Genomic DNA, 17,207 nt, shown 5'->3' on the forward strand with positions numbered 1-17,207 from the left:
GACCATTGCATGTTTAAAGATAAAATGTTTTGTTTTATTTTGAAATATGTGTAACGCCCTCGTGAGATGCATGCTTCTTTACTCTGATTTACGCAAATATATACCTTATTTGTTTAGTATAGAATTGGGGGTGTTACATAGTGGTATCAGAGCACGGTCGGTCAGTTGGCCAGGTCATTTATGTTTTCCTATCCTTTTGTATTGGATTTGTGTATTTGACACGATCAATACTGTTTGTTTGTCGGTCGTTGGATGTCTTAGGACAATGGCTGCAGGAAGGAATGTTGACATTAATGTTGAGGCGGTGATGAGGTTGACTGATGCGATTGGACAAGTTCCGCAAGAGAATGCCGGTTATGGAGGGGAGGATAAGTTCTGTGCTTTTGGAGACTTCCTAAGGTGCAATCCGCCGACTTTTGAAGGAAAGTATGGACCGGACAAAGCACAGGCATGGATGAGAGAAATGGAAAAGATTTTTCAAATCATGAATTGTACGGATGTACAGAAGGTGCAGTTGAGTACTCACATGCTGACGAAAGGAGCTGACGATTGGTGGAGTGATATTGTGCGGAGATTTGAAAGAGAAGGTATTGAAGTCACTTAGGACTCTTTTTCGTGATGCATTTTTGGAAAACTATTTTCCAGAAGATGTGCGTGGAAATAAAGAAGTGGAGTTTCTAAAGTTGAAACGTGGAGGAGGACAATCTAGTTAGAGACCTTACGATATCAAGTGGAAACAATCCGGTTTTGGTAAGAAGCTAAGTGGGGGAGGGACTCCTACTCCACTTAAGTGTTTCAGATGTGGTGTTGAAGGTCATCGTGTTGCTGAGTGTAAGAAAGAGGTTGCTACTTGTTCCAAGTGTGGCAGGCCAGGCCACATAGCTACTAATTGTAGAGCGGGTTCGAGGGTGACTTGCTACAACTGTGGAGAGCAAGGTCACATTTGTACCAAGTGTGACAAGCCGAAGAAGGAACAAGCGAAAGGAAAAGTACTTGCGTTGTATGGTGCTAATACCATTACTAAGGATAAGCTAATCTGAGGTACGTGCTTTATTATTGATAATGATGCAACGTATTCATTTATTTCTTCGGATTGTGCTAAGAGGTTGAATCTTGGGTTATTTGATATGCGTAGAAGTATGGTTATTGATACACCTGTTATGGGTTTTGTTTCTACTTCTTATGTGTGTTTGAATTGTCTGTTGAGTATCTTTGATAGAGATTTTGAGAATTGATTTAGTTTATTTTGTTAGAGCAAGTTGATGAGAATTTTGGTATAAATTGTTTGGAGTTGAAGCAAGTAACTATAATCTTCAGAGGAATTTTGGATCTTGGTGTTTTAAGAAATTTCGAGTGCGAGTTCTGAAGGAACACTATTATGGTTTAGTAACGATGGTTTATGTTTCATTATGATTGTCGACTGTCTATTGAGAAATTGAGGACTTGATCACCCTTAATCTATTGTTGATAGAAAACGAGATCATATTGGACGAGATAAACTTCTCTTACTAACTTGGTATTGTGTAAAGCGACTAAGGAGAAGTTGAAGAGTCGAATTGAGGAGTTGTTGAGAAGAGGTTCATTTGTCTAAGTGTATGGTCATAGAGTTGCACTTGTTTTGTCGAGTAAGAAGAAGGAATGTCCTAATGAGGTAATGTTTTAAGGATGTTTTGATCCTAAGAGTGAAGATGATCATGCTGAGCATTTGAGAATTGTGTTGTCGGTGTTGAAAGAGAAGAAGTTGTTTGCTAAGCTTTCGAAGTGTGAGTTTTGGTTAAAGGAAGCGAGTTTCTTGGTTTGGCTAGTTATTACAAGAAGTTCATGGAGGGATTTTCTAAGTTATCTTTGTCGTTGACGTTGTTGACTAGGAAAGGTCAAGCTTTCATTTGGACTTCGCAATGAGAAGCGAATTTTCAAGAGCTTGAGAGAAGATTGACTTCTGCTCCTATTTTAATTTTGTCGAATCCGTTGGAACCGTTTGTTGTGTATTGTGATGATTTATTGTTCGGTTTGGGAGGTGTTTTGAGAAAAAGGGAAAGTGGTAGCTTATGTTCAAGGTAATTTTAAGTTCATGAGAAGAATTATTCGATGTATACATTGGAGTTGTTTATCGATGTGTTTGTTTTGGAACATAAGAGGCATTATTGTTTGGATCGAGAATTAAGGCACGTAGTGACTACAAGAGTTGAGAATGAGGTAAAGAAGATGGTTAGATTCTTGAGGGATTAGGATTTTGGTTTGAATTACCATCTTGGAAAAGCGAATGTTGGAGCCGATGCATTGAGTAGGAAATCATTTCATATTTCTATGTTGAGGATTCAAGAGTTGAAAATTGTTGGAACAGTTTTCGAGATTTGAGTTTGGTGTGAAGCGACGTCTTCTTGTGTTAAGCTTAGTATTGTTGAAGCCTACGTCTGGTGTTCTTAACGAGATTAGAGAGAGTCAGAAATTGGATTGCAATTGGTTGATGAGATGACATTGATTAATCAAGGTAAAGGTAATCACTTTCGGATTGACGAAATTAGAGTCATGAAAGGTCGTGATCGAGTTTGCATTTTTTATACTTCGAAGTTGGGAAAGAGAATTCTGAATGAAGGACATCGTAATGGTTTGAGTATACATCATAATGCTACTAAAATGTAACAAGATTTGAGGAAAATGTTTAGTGGTAAAGTATGGAGAGGGATATGGGGGAATTGGGTATTTGAGTTGGACTTGTCATAAACCGTTTAGTTGGTACAACAGTTATCTATTCCCGAGTGGAAGTGGGATCGTATTTCTACAGATTTTGTTTCAGGTTTGCCGAGAACGTCGAGTAATTGTGAAGCGATTTGGATTATTATGGATAGATTGACAAATGTGTTCATTTTTTTTTTGTGATAAGGATGGATTATTTGATGGAAAGACTTGCTAAGTTGTACATCGAGAGGATTGTGTGTTGCATGGTATTCCGTCAAGTATTATTTTGGATAAAACTCCGAAGTTTTCTTTTGGATTTTGAAGAAGTTCGCGGAGTGATTTGAGATTCGAAGAGAAAGTACTTGAAGGTTGAATGAAGGATTTGTACTTGGGGTTAGTTGCTTTAAGAGAATTTTCGAGGACGAAAATCTTTTAAGTGGGGGAGAGTTGTAACATCCCGATTTTATTAGCTATTTATTTAATTAGTTTTATTTGGTGTTTTACTAATTATTCATGTTATTCAATTATTTAGTATGATATTATTTAATTTGAGATTTGTGCTAATTGGATTAATTGAATTATTAGTAATATTATGAGATATTAGTTGATGGGCCTAATTTAGTTAGAAAGAATAGATTGTGGGTTAAGCCCATTTATGTGAGAAAGATAGTAAGAGAGAAATTAGGTTAGTTCTCATAACATTCATTTTGGAGAAAGATGCTAGAGAGAAAGAAGAGAAGAGGAAGAGAAGAGGATTGTGAGATTCTTGAAGATTGGAGGAGTTTGATTAGAGGTAGGGGTTTGAATCCAAGTTCTTATAGTTTACATGATTGGATAATGTGTTGTTTGTGTAACCTTTCATCTCCTAATTTCATAGTTTTGGAAATGTTAAGGTTTATGATAAAACAATGAGATTTTATGATTTGTTCATGTTTAAAGTGTTGTATGAATGACCCATGGTTAGAAACATGATTAGGAACATCATATGTGTGCCAATTTTGCTTTTAATTGATGTCTGGATTGTGTCTGGGTTAATGGGTGTTGTATGAGGGGAATGGGGAAGAAAATGATGATTTTTTGAGTTTTACGCAGCATAGTTCGACCTACACAGAGGTTTGCGTCGACCTGTGCAGCCTAAAAGGCAAAAATCTGGGTTTTCTGATGAATGCGTCGACCTATTGGGTCAGCGTGCGCATAACCGAGGGTGGCAGGAGTTCAATGCGTCGACCTACCGTTTTTCCAATTTTTGACAAATTTTGAAACGATCATAACTTTTGATCCGTAACTCCGTTTTATGCGCCGTTCGAAGCGTTAGAAAGCTAATGAGATTTTCTACATGATAGAGTAGGTTTGAATGGCATTTGTTTAATTTAATTATGATGTTAATTGAAAATAACATGTAGTTATATGTGTATGTTATGGATGAATCTTGTATGACTAATGTTCATGGATGCCTTATGAGATGTTAATGTCATGAACTATGTTGATTGATTGATAAATGCTAATTGATGTGTGATATTGGATTGAAATTCATGTTGTGTAATGTTGTGCAAAGTTGTAAAGATGTTATTGTGTAGTTTAAGAGATAGAGAGATCGTCTTAAATGCATGAGTCTTGTTTTGTTGCACACGTACACAAGCATGAGTCTTTGAAAGTGGCAATGTCGGGTAATCTTGCAAAGATTATTTTCTTTTCCCAAACCTAACGAGTATGGGGTTTGAAAGCTTAACGAGTATGGGGCTTTGAGGTGGTTATCTTGTCCGTAGAGAGTGGCAATCGGCGTGACCGAAAATGATAACGGAGGGATCCATATGCATATCGCATTGAGTCACACTTGAGTCGCACGTGTCGGTGTGAAATGTTGTTGTTGGTGTGATTTATGTGATATGAATTGTGTGGAATTATTTTGGTGGATATGCATATATGTGGATTTGTGATTCATTTGATATGAATAATCGTTGTGTTACGAATGTGATATATGTGATTGAAACATATGTGATGTAGATGCGAATTTATATGTACTAATGATATATGTATATATGTGTGGATATGTGAATCATGTTTGATTGATGATGATACATGGGTAAGAGAAGTGATTACATGTATACTTGTAATATTAATGATACGATTCTAATGATGTAAACATATTCTATGATGTTTTGTGAAATGGGATAGAGATGAATATGTGCATTTGGTGATATATGTTCATACTTGCAATACATCGGTGAATCTTATACATGTCTATATAGTTGGAAAAACATGTATATGTGATTATGTGATGATAACTTGTATATTTAGTATATGATTATGTTTAAATACAAATGTTATTCCGTGAATGTTGTCAAAAAGGATATGTACTTAGAATCCATATGTTGTTGAAATATGATTATGTACATTGTTTAGGAATCATGTATGATTATGTGGAATTGAATGAGCTAGGTTGTATGACATGAACATGTGAATCTTGATTAATCGTATATGATGCATGTTTATATGAAGATTGATGAATTCTTGAAATGTATTCTTGTTATGTTTTACATTTCCCATATTATGTTTACCTATAAGAAGTTGAATTCTCACCCTTCTGTTTGAATGTTGCCCTTTGTTGGTAACGTGCAGGTTTCGTGGATAGCGATGCTTCGAAGGAGGCTTAGCTTAGAGATTAGATCTTTGTAAGGTGTCGTGACTAAGTAGTCACTTGTGCTCTGGTCATATGTAACACATGGGGTTGGGTTTATATTTTATGACTCGTTGTTATAAGATATTTGTTTACTCGTATTGTATTTAGTATTTGAATACGTTATTTTGTTGATGAATGGCCTTGAGCCGAGATGTTGAGATATGGTGGATGATGTATGGGAATCATTCGTTTTGACCATTTATTCGATGAGATGATTATTCCGCTGAGGTTTGCATGTTGTTTTAAATCCCGTGTTATTTGGAAATGACCATTGCATGTTTAAAGATAAAATGTTTTGTTCTATTTTGAAATATGTGTAACGCCCTCGTGAAATGCATGCTTCTTTACTCTGATTTACGCAAATATATACCTTATTTGTTTAGTATAGAATTGGGGGTGTTACAAAACCCCTGGAAAGGGTCAGCCTCCATTCATTCTTAAAAAAGATAATCTCATAATCTCAGTCAGTAAGAGACATATTTTTCAATAAAGAGTCAGCCTCAATTCTGGGCTTTGTACAGAACACAAAGACTTCTTAGTTTAAGTCAATCCCCAGTGGAGTCATCTCCCAAAGTCAATAATAAATCAATCAAAAAGCCTCAAGCTTGGGCCTCATTCAAGCCAGCTAAAAAATCAAATCTTTCAAACAGTAGATAGACATAGCTCATCTTCATAGGTAGGTATTTCTCCTATCTCACCACAAACAAACCATCATTTCAAACAAACAATCATTTCAAACAAATAATCATTTCAAACATTCTCCCATTTCAAGAGGCATGTTGGCTGTCATACTTGATCAATCAAGTAGGCTCCCTCTCTTAATGAAACAATGTTAGCTTTTCTGTCACTTTAAAAAATGTTTGTGGTGGAATAGTAGAAATACCTCTCTGTGAAGATGATTTCATGTCTCTTTACTGTAAACAGATATTTAATTCAAGCTTCAACCTTGAGCTTCAAGCAAGGCACCAAAAATCATTAAATTCCCTAATTAGTTCTCTGAACTACAAAAAGCTCTGACTTCCATTAGGGATATGTAGGCATGAGGTTCACAAGGAATCTCAGCGAGCTAATAAAAAACCAAAAATAGTCAGCCTGTCTGTCTTCTTTTTAAATCAATTTAATTCTCTCTCCTAACACAAAGGAGAAACTTTCCCAATAATAGGCAACAAACACAAACACATAGACACAGAGAAGGTTCTCGTAGAGTACTACGGATATCTAGGGTGCTTAACCTCTTCCCTATGTATAACCGACCTCCCGGACTCCAGAATTTCTAGTCTAGGTGAATCCCCACACTTAGCAAACTCCTAGGTTTTATTTGAGATCTTTTTCCCCTTTCCTACTCGTAGGATAATTAAAAAGTTCGTGTGATATCATAGGAAGAACTGAAATAAAAATCATCCCGCCCCGGGCGCATTCTCCTTCCAAATTTCGCGTGAAGGGTCTAGCGTGCCGTCCTCCCAAGTGAAACGGGGAGGTAAAAAAAATGACACCACAAGTACCATGGATATGAGGGGTGCTTAAAACCTTTCCCTTGTATAACAAACCCTCCGTAGCCAGAACTCTGATAAGTTTATTAGTTTTAATTTTAAAAACTTTTGTGGGTTTTATTCGCTCTTTCACCCATTCTTTTTTGGAAACAATAAAGCGCGGTGGCGACTCTGTTTAAAATGAGCTAAGTCTTTCCCATGACTCTAGTCTCACGAATTTCACCGCTACACTGACCGTTGAATTCAAAGTTTGTATTGAGTATAACATGTATACAAACTTTAGAAAATTTTGACAATTATACATATCAAATCATTGAGTGACATTATATACCATTTTTGGTCACTATGTTTTCCCGTTGTATTTAGTGTTTTTTGTGTTTCCCACAATGAGGCTCGGAATCGGCGCGACAGGTGAGATGCAATCATGTCTTTGTATTATGTTTTGCTTCATAGGATTATTCCCTTAGGTTCCCCATCCCTTCCCCTTAGGTTTGATTCAGATCAACGTGGATGTCTCCAGGCTCCACCACCCAACTCCCTTAGATTGGTTAGACCCGAAGAGGATGCACGAGCTACACATAATGCGTTTAAGCCGTACCAGATACATAGAAGTGCGTGTAATATATATCGGCCATTCAAAAGTGTGTGAATTCTTCTTCTACACATAAATGTGTTTAAGTCATATCAGATACATAGAGTTACATTTAATTTGTATCGGACACGCGGAAGTGTGTGTATTATTTGCCTTCCATGCCTTTAACACTCTAAGAAAAAGATAGACAATAAAGCATGCATCAAAAGTGAGAATAGACAGATATTTGTACTCATACTGAATTAAATTTGTTACAGTGAAAAATGGAATTCAAAGTGAGAAAACTACACAAAAAGGGGTGTTGAATTGTGTATCTAATAACTTTTGCCTTTTTCAAAACAGCAGCTTCTGAAATTGACAAAGTTCAGATTCTAAGCTAGAGTAAGCAGCAGCGAAATAAATTAAAGTGCAGCAGAAATAAGTAAATCACACACAACAATTATCCTGATTCCTCTATAACGAGAGTAGTCTAATTCCCTTGTCACACAAGTGAAGAAACAAAAAACACAATAAGGGGGTTGGATTGGGTTTATAAACAAACTGGTTCATATGACATTATCCATTGGGCATTACACTTCAATTCAAGATCTACAGTCATCAATTCCATCTGGTCAACAATTAGGGTTTTTTACCTAATTCATCTGGGTAGTTGACTTTTAATCAGGACATGGATCCAAAACTCAAAACATGAATTAAGAGCTTCCATCACCTCAGTATAATCCATTCATATCACTCATTTGAGGAGGAGGACTTGATTCATTACAAAAGACCAAAATTTCACTTCATATGAAAAAATCAACTGTACAAGATCACCTTCGACTTTTAGGGTTTTTAGTTAAACCATGACTTTGGAGGATCAATATCATCAATATATAATTATTAAAGTCATTTGACCAAAGAAATTCAAGAAAATTCATCAAGGATCAAAAAGTCAGGAATTAGGGTTTTTTAGGGCATTATGGGAACTCAAACTTTCACCTACACAACTCAAAAAATTTCTAACATGAAAGTTGTAGATCTTGCAAAATAAAATAGCATCTTACAATGCAACTTTTTTCAAGAAATCAATCATTTAAGAGATTTGGGATTTGGAAGTTATAGGCCTTAAAAACTTAGAAATTTTTCTAAGTGTTTTTGACCTAGTTTTCTTCCAACTTTGGGCTCATTTTTCACAATTTTCCCAAATGATTATGAAGAAACCCCAAACTAATGAATTGAAGTAGATGTTTAGGGCTTTCCAAATTGTGCTCAACCTCCTCCAAATTCATTTTGAGCTAGGAGTTATGCTTGTTCAAAGTTGGCCTCATGGAGTAAAATTATAGGTCATGTACAATTTGAAACTTTGCAATTTTGTGCAACTGGCTTCACTAAATGATGTTACACGACCCATAATACATCTGCAAGCATACCATACATCCATTTTCATCATTGCATAAGGATTGAAGAATATTCCCAAAAACAAAGGCATGTGATTATGTAATGATTACATTTGGGAATTTATGGAAATGGATGAATCACTAATTGGAATCTTCTCCCAACCAATTGAAACTCGCCTCTGCATCAGAATTTTCCCCTAAGATCAGAAGAGATCAATGGATAGGGAGCTAGCTCGAAAATGCAATGATCACATTTGCAAGATTCCTTGAATTTCTTCATGAACAAGATTCCTCTGCAATTACACGGAACTCTTTGCCTATAAATACAAGTGCTCTTCTTCATATTAATCACACCAAAGCAACTCCAATTCTTGCTTTCTCCTTCTCTCCCTCATGCTTATGGTTTTCAAAAGTTCTTTGGCAAGAAGAATCGAATTCTTCAAATCAGAGCTCTTCTTTTGAAAGTAAGCATTCTAACATCTCAAGGAGGTTCATTAGAGGTGATCCAAGCACTTGGATCACTTCTGTAAGTGGATAAACACCATAGTCACTCTCACTTTGGAGCTTAAGAAGTTGGAGGTTTATAGAAGAATTCAGAAGGTGTCAAACAAATCTAAGCACATCAACATGTTCCTAGAGGTGTAGTGAAGCTATTCAGATGCCTGCAGCACATCTGTAACCACATAATCACCAACCTCCATGTTCACTTGAAGCTCAAATAGAAGGTGTCGAGTAGAGCAATTCTGAAGCATTCAAGTTACAACAAGCATTCAGTTAGCATCACTGAGTCCCCAGGAAGCTTTTAGGGTCATTCAGCCATAGCCAAAAGTTCTCCAACATAGCCATCGACCTCCATTTTCAGAGGTATTTTTTCAAACTCTAACACTCATATTTAAGTACTCTTCTTGATATATCTCAACACCATTTCATTCAGCATCATCAGAGGATTGAAAACCCTCTATCATCATTTATTTATCTTATAGTATAGCCATTTAATTTCATTTTTCAATTTTTAGGGTTCTTCATGTCTTTTATATAATTCGTTAGTTATAGTTAATTATAGCTTATGTTAGTTACATATTTGAAACCGTGAGAGAATTTAGAACAAGTTTGATGTTTACATCTTTGCAAATGGTTGAGAATTGAGAGAGTTCAGAAATTCAAAAATGTTTGAGCTGGAGGTTGAAGACGAAGATGGTGATGGCGCCATTCTTTTAAATATCAGGGTTTTAGTTTAAAATATATTTAGTTGAATCCATTTACTAAATGAATTCATCGTTTGCCCTAGTGGCCTCACATGCGCTCTTAGTACTCTCTTGCCCACAAGTCTGGGGTTCGAATCCCCCTCGCCCCAGATTTTTTATTCTTTTATTTTTCAATGATTTACCACTTGTTTGAAAACATAACCAAATGGGTGTGTGTTATAATCACCAAGCGCGCGTTGGCCCAGTGGTGTTATTTTGAGCTGGTGACTTAGAGGGTGTGTGTTCAAACCTTGGAGGAGACAAACCCAATTTTTTACCACTATTTTCTTTTATTTTCTACACAAACTTCACATAATTATTTCACTTATCATATTAAATCATTTTCTCTTCATTTTTCACACACTTGTCTTTTAATATACCTATTTTATGAATAATCAAAAAAATCACAAAAATATTATTTATTTGATATATCTTTATTAGGTTTAAAATGGTATGTTTTTAAGTATTTTAAAATACCTTTAATACATATTTTCTTTAAAATTTCAAAACCTAAATATCTCATAAGTATTTTAGTAAGAAAACCCTAATCATTTAGGTCTTAATTAGGTATAGACTTTGTCTTTACCCTAATTAAGTTGACATTTGTCAAATTTCAAAACTGTTTTCAATCTCCGGTCAAATGGACGATCCAGGTTTTCAGACAACAAAACCTTGTATTTCCTCAACTGTTTTTTCATAAACAGTAAATCATTTTTATTGGGCCTCTAATAGAGTGTAATCCCAACACCTTTCTTTTCATAGTTTGTTTTCAAAACTGTATTTACAAAATATCCTTTCTGTTTTCAAAACATTCTTCTGGTATTTGAAGGGCATTATTCCCGGTGAAACTCTTGAGATACCTATGTGACCTATGTCCATCTTCACTTCTTCTGTTTTCAAAAACCTTTAACTGTTTATCATAAATATTCAACTGTTATCAATAAAACAACAAAATTGCTGGTGGGCTTTGTACATACATCTTCAAAGGCCTCCACTCCATCCAGATTAGGCTTTATAGCTTTCTATTTACAGTCTTTATTTAAATTACTGTCAAATATAAACTGTTTATATATTGTTTAGAACTACGTCTGAGTGTAAACCTTAGGATAGTTAAACTATATATATATTATAGGACTATGGCCTAGGATTGAGAATGTCTTCCCGGTGAAGGCTATTTCCTAATTAGAGATCTTTAGTTCAAACCCTCAAGATGAATTATTCCCGGTGAAATTGGATACAAGCACCCATCAGGTTTCTTATAAACATAGGAACAGGTCTTTAGTCACCTTTTAGTCTATCCTGGTGAGTCTCTTCTTTTCTTTAAACCAGACTTTAAACAAGCCAAGATTACCTCAATCTCAGCATTGAGCACACCTTTTGGAATGAGAGACATGGACAGTCTTTGTCACCCTTATCTTCATTAATCTTCCTTAGCAGAGTCTAGGATACATAGTTATCTATCCTCAATCAGAGTCAGCCTTAATCTTGGGCTTTAAACAAGAAGTCTCAAATAGATAATCTTTCAGCCAAATCCCCTGGAAAGGGTCAGCCTCTGAAGGATAGAAAAACACTTAGAAAGGGGGGGTTTGAATAAGTGTAGCTTCAAAAACTTGACAGATAAAAATAAATTGCACAGTTATTTTTATCCTGGTTCGTTGTTAACTAAACTACTCCAGTCCACCCCCGCAGAGATGATTTACCTCAACTGAGGATTTAATCCACTAATCGCACGGATTACAATGGTTCTCCACTTAGTCAGCAACTAAGTCTTCCAGAGTCTTCTGATCACACACTGATCACTCCAGGAACAACTGCTTAGATACCCTCTAAGACTTTCTAGAGTATTCTGATCCACACGATCACTCTAGTTACAACCTGCTTAGATAACCTTTAAGACTTCCTAGAGTATTCTGATCCACACGATCACTCTAGTTCCTTACAACTTAATGTAATCAATTCTAAGAGTATTACAATTGCTTCTTAAAAGCTATAATCACAAACTGTGATATTTCTCTTAACGTTTAAGCTTAATCTCACTAATATATTACAACAGCAATGTAGTGAGCTTTGATGAAGATGAAGATTCTGAGCTTTGAGTAGAACAGAGTTTCAGCAAGTTAATGTAAGTTGTTTTGTTCAGAATCGTTAACCTTGCTTCTCATCAGAACTTCATATTTATAGGCGTTGGAGAAGATGACCGTTGAGTGCATTTAATGCTTTGCGTGTTCCGTACAGCATCGCATTTAATGTTATACGCTTTTGTCAACTACCTCGAGCCTTGTTCACGCTGTGTCTACTGACGTTGCCTTTAATAGCTTTTAACGTTCCTTTTGTCAGTCAGCGTAGCTTGCCACTTGTACTTCCTTCTGATCTGATGTTTGTGAATACAACGTTTGAATATCATCAGAGTCAAACAGCTTGGTGCAAAGCATCTTCTGATCTTCTGACCTTGAAGTGCTTCTGTGCGTGATACCATCAGAACTTCAGTGCTTCTGATCTCATGTTCTTCTGATGCTTCCATAGACCCATGTTCTGATTCTGCTTCGACCATCTTCTGATGTCTTGCCAAACCATGTTCTGATGTTGCATGCTGAACCCTTGAGACAAAGCTTCTGAGCGCTGAATTATGCATACTCTTTATATATTTCCTGAAAAGGAAATTGCATTGGATTAGAGTACCATATTATCTTAAGCAAAATTCATATTATTGTTATCATCAAAACTAAGATAATTGATCAGAACAAATCTTGTTCTAACAATCTCCCCCTTTTTGATGATGACAAAAACATATATAAATGATATGAATTTGCGATCAGAAAGAGCAGACGGCAAAAGACAAATTACACGGCTATAGCATAAGCATATGAATATGTCTCCCCCTGAGATTAACAATCTCCCCCTGAGATAAATAATCTCCCCCTGAAATAAATACTCGAAGAACTTTAATAAAAGACTTCTCTGATTATTTCGGTAGAGACGATCACATAAGCTTCTGTCTTCAGAGAATTCATAGCTTCTGACTTCTGCTTCCATTGGACAGCTTCAGAACTAGAATTTCTTTAGATCCCTAGAACACTCACAGCTTCTGATTCCTGCTTCCATCTAGGACAGCTTCAGAACTTGAATTTCTTTGATCTTCAGAACATTCACAGCTTCTGATTTCTGCTTCCATTTAGGACAGCTTCAGAACTTGAATTTCTTTGATCTTCAGAACATTCACAGCTTCTGATTTCTGCTTCCATTTAGGACAGCTTCAGAACTTGAGTTTTCTGGATCTTTAGAACATTCACAGCTTCTGATTTCTGCTTCCCTCGGATAGCTTCAGAGCTTTGAATTTCTACCAACATCACTTCATGCTAGATTTGTATCAGAACATTGTTGAATGTACCAGAGCATCATCAGAGCATCTCTACATCCTGAAATGTTACAGAACAAAAACTAAACGACAAAAGTCAGCATGAACGAGTCAGAACATAAAATGTATATTAGAACACATGATATGTATTAGAGCCATATAGGCTAAAATAATGTATCAGAGCAAATAGAATTTTGTCAGGGCAAATAGACAAATAATTGGATCAAATTCTATTATCAGTGCTTCTGATTCATTCTTCTTTCTTGCTTCTGATTTCTGAAGCTTGACAGCACTCAGCTTGCTTCAGTTTCCATGAGCTTATTCTTTTTACAGAATAACACTTCTTATGGTTTTGCTTCTTGTGTTTGCTTTGAAGATTCTCTTCACTTCTTTATACCTGCAAAACACTTAAACCATATAGAACTTGCAGTTCTTGTTAGTAAATGTGTGGGAGCTTTACCCAGCAACTGATAGATTAATCAAATCATTTATCATTTATCTTCTCCCCCTTTTTGTCATAACATCAAAAAGAATATTTCAAAAGATTCAGATGAAAAGCAAGAGACAAAAGGAAAGAAACATAAATAACTTTTCATTGATTTCAACAAGAAAGATTACAAGAGAGGAATGCAGGAAAACAGATGCAACAGGAAAGAAAACTACAAAGACCAAAGGACTAAGATCCTAGCCTACGCAAAATCCGCGCCAGAACATCATGAATCCCGTCAGTGCTTGTAGCTTGCCTTGCCATGAAGGAGCGAAACTCAGCATTTGCTACTTCTTGCGCGTCCAAACGAGAAGCCAGCATAGCTTGATTCTGATGAAGAGCTTCCAAGGTCTCCATCAGAGCTGAGGTTTCACCAGAAGAAGAGGCACCTGAATTTCTGCCAAAAGGGACAGCAATCTTAGCAGGGTGATCTTCTGGGAGATCTTCAGCTTGTGCATCTTCCATTTCCTCATCTGAGTCTGACTCAGAAGTAGCCTTAGCATATTCTGGTTCAGGCAGCTCAGAAGTTCCAACTTCCAACGCTTGAAGAATAGCTGCTAGGTTTGTTGGAGGAGTAGGACCAGCAACTTCAGCAGGATAAACCACTACTGGAAAGACCATGTGAGGTGCTTTTTCAGAAGGGTTCATTCTGAACCAGTTGAACAGCCACTGAAAATATCCAGTCAGCACAGGAAACCATGGTCTCCATACCACGATGTCTCTGCAGAGATTTTCTTCTTCCAACTCATCTGCTGGTATCTTCTCCTCAAGAACACTTCTGTTCCTGATGAGATGGTGATAGCTGCTTTCACCAACTTCCAACCGAAGACCACGAACACCAGGAGCTTCAGACATAATCCTTCTCTGAGTGTCTGTAGCCTTAGCCAGAAAATCCTGACGAAAGGTATCCCAAAGGTTGCTTGTAGCATACTCATCCAGATGGTTAAGGTGAGCAGCACCCAGAATCTCCAACCAGCCATTTACATCAGAATGTAAAAGCTCCAGAAATGATTGAGTGGTAGGAGTTGGAGGGTTGACAGTGAACCTGGAGTCGGGAAAAACAACACTATAGGGGTTAGGTGTTCTGGTGGGAAAAGGGTGTGAGAGAGATGAAGAAATATCTGATGGATGGGTTGAAGGAGAGGAGATATCAGATGGTGAAGAAGGTGGTTCTGAGAGGATGAATGAGGAGGAAGAGGTGGTGGAGGTCTGTGAAGAGGGAGGTGATTGAGGGGTACCGTCAAGGGGTTGATACACACGTCTAGAGTAATTTCCAGACATCATAGCTTCAAACGGGTTCACTTTGAGAGGGTCATAGGTGATCCTTACTCTTTTTGGTTTGGTTTCTGGTTCAGCAGTTGCCTTTCTCTTTTGTTTCCGATCATTATCTTGATTCCCAGAGCTTGACGATGGATTCATGATGAAGTTGCAGATATTGGAAACTGCTAGGTTTTATGATATGAATGCAAAGAGAGAGAACGAAAAAGAAACTGAATGCAAAGTGAGAGAAATATAAGAGGGAAAAGAAACGTTTGAAGAATATAAAAAGAAAACTGAAAGAGAGTAAATGATGAAAAGCATTTAATGTTACGTGACGTGAGGAGAGATAATAATGACAAAAGACGTGATTTGCACAGTTACCTAAGTAGACGTCCCCTCAACTGCACGCACGCTTGTCCATGAACAGTAACGACAGGTTTTCCATCCCGAGATAAAACGTTACAGCTGTTTTTTAAAAGAGGTTATAAGAACTTCTCATCTTCTCATTCTGGGCTTGTTTCTGAAGATCCATTTTGTACCGATTATATTGAATCCATCTGGTCTAGGAACAAGATCCCAAACATCATTCCTTGTGAACTGATTCAGTTCTTCTTGCATAGCAATTATCCAGTCTGGATCTTCTAGAGCATGATCAACAGAAGTTGGCTCGATCAAAGATACAAGACCTAATTGACAGTCTGCATTGTTCTTAAGGAATGCTCTTGTTCTGATTGGATCATCCTTCCTTCCAAGAATGACATCTTCTGAATGACCAGAGATGAGTCTGGATGATCTTCTGACAGATGGTTCTTCAGAAATGCTTAGATTCTCCAGAGAAGCTGATACTTGATCTTCAGATTCTTTGCTTCTGAGAAGCTCTGCTTCTGATGCGTTGCTTCTTGGCTCAACAACTTCTGATATATCAATATCACAATCTGCAAAATTATCAAACTGCTTTGGTTTTTCAGAACCAAGCTTATCATCAAACCTGATATTGATTGATTCTTCCACAATCAATGTTTCAGTATTGTATACTCTGTAGCCTTTTGAGCGTTCAGAATATCCAAGAAGGAAACATTTTTGTGCTTTGGAATCAAACTTACCAAGATGATCTTTGGTGTTCAGAATAAAGCATACACATCCAAAAGGATGGAAATATGAAATGTTGGGCTTTTTATTCTTCCATAATTCATAAGGAGTCTTATTTAGAATAGGTCTGATAGAGATTCTATTCTGAATATAGCATGCAGTGTTTATTGCTTCTGCCCAGAAATGCTTAGCCATATTGGTTTCATTGATCATGGTTCTGGCCATTTCTTGCAGAGTCCTATTCTTTCGTTCTACAACTCCATTTTGCTGTGGAGTTCTAGGACAAGAGAAATCATGGACAATACCATTTTCTTTGAAGAATTCTTCAAAGGATCTGTTCTCAAATTCACCACCATGATCACTTCTGACCTTTATGATTTTACACTCTTTTTCAGATTGAATCTGAATGCAGAAATCAAAGAACACTGAATGAGACTCATCCTCGTGTTTCAAGAATTTTACCCACGTCCAGCGGCTATAATCATCTACGATGACTAATCCATATTTCTTCCCTCTGACAGATGCTGTTTTGACTGGGCCAAACAGATCAATGTGCAAGAGTTCTAATGGCCTTGAGGTAGAAACAACATTCTTGGACTTGAATGCAGGTTTGGAGAACTTGCCCTTCTGACATGCTTCACAAAGAGCATCTGATTTGAATTTCAGATTAGGGAGTCCTCTGACAAGATCCAGTTTGTTAATCTGAGAAATCTTTCTCAAACTAGCATGACCTAATCTTCTGTGCCAGACCCACTGCTCTTCAGAAACAGACATAAGACAAGTCACCTTCTGACTCATAAGATCTTGCAGATCTGTCTTATAAATGTTGTTCTTCCTCTTGCCTGTAAATAGGATTGAGCCATCCTTCTGATTTACAGCCTTGCAAGACTTTTGATTAAAGATTATATCATAACCATTGTAACTTAATTGACTGATAGATAAGAGGTTATGTGTT

Source organism: Vicia villosa, linkage group LG1 (genome assembly GCF_029867415.1).
Source record: "Vicia villosa cultivar HV-30 ecotype Madison, WI linkage group LG1, Vvil1.0, whole genome shotgun sequence".
Classification (NCBI taxonomy): Eukaryota; Viridiplantae; Streptophyta; class Magnoliopsida; order Fabales; family Fabaceae; genus Vicia; species Vicia villosa.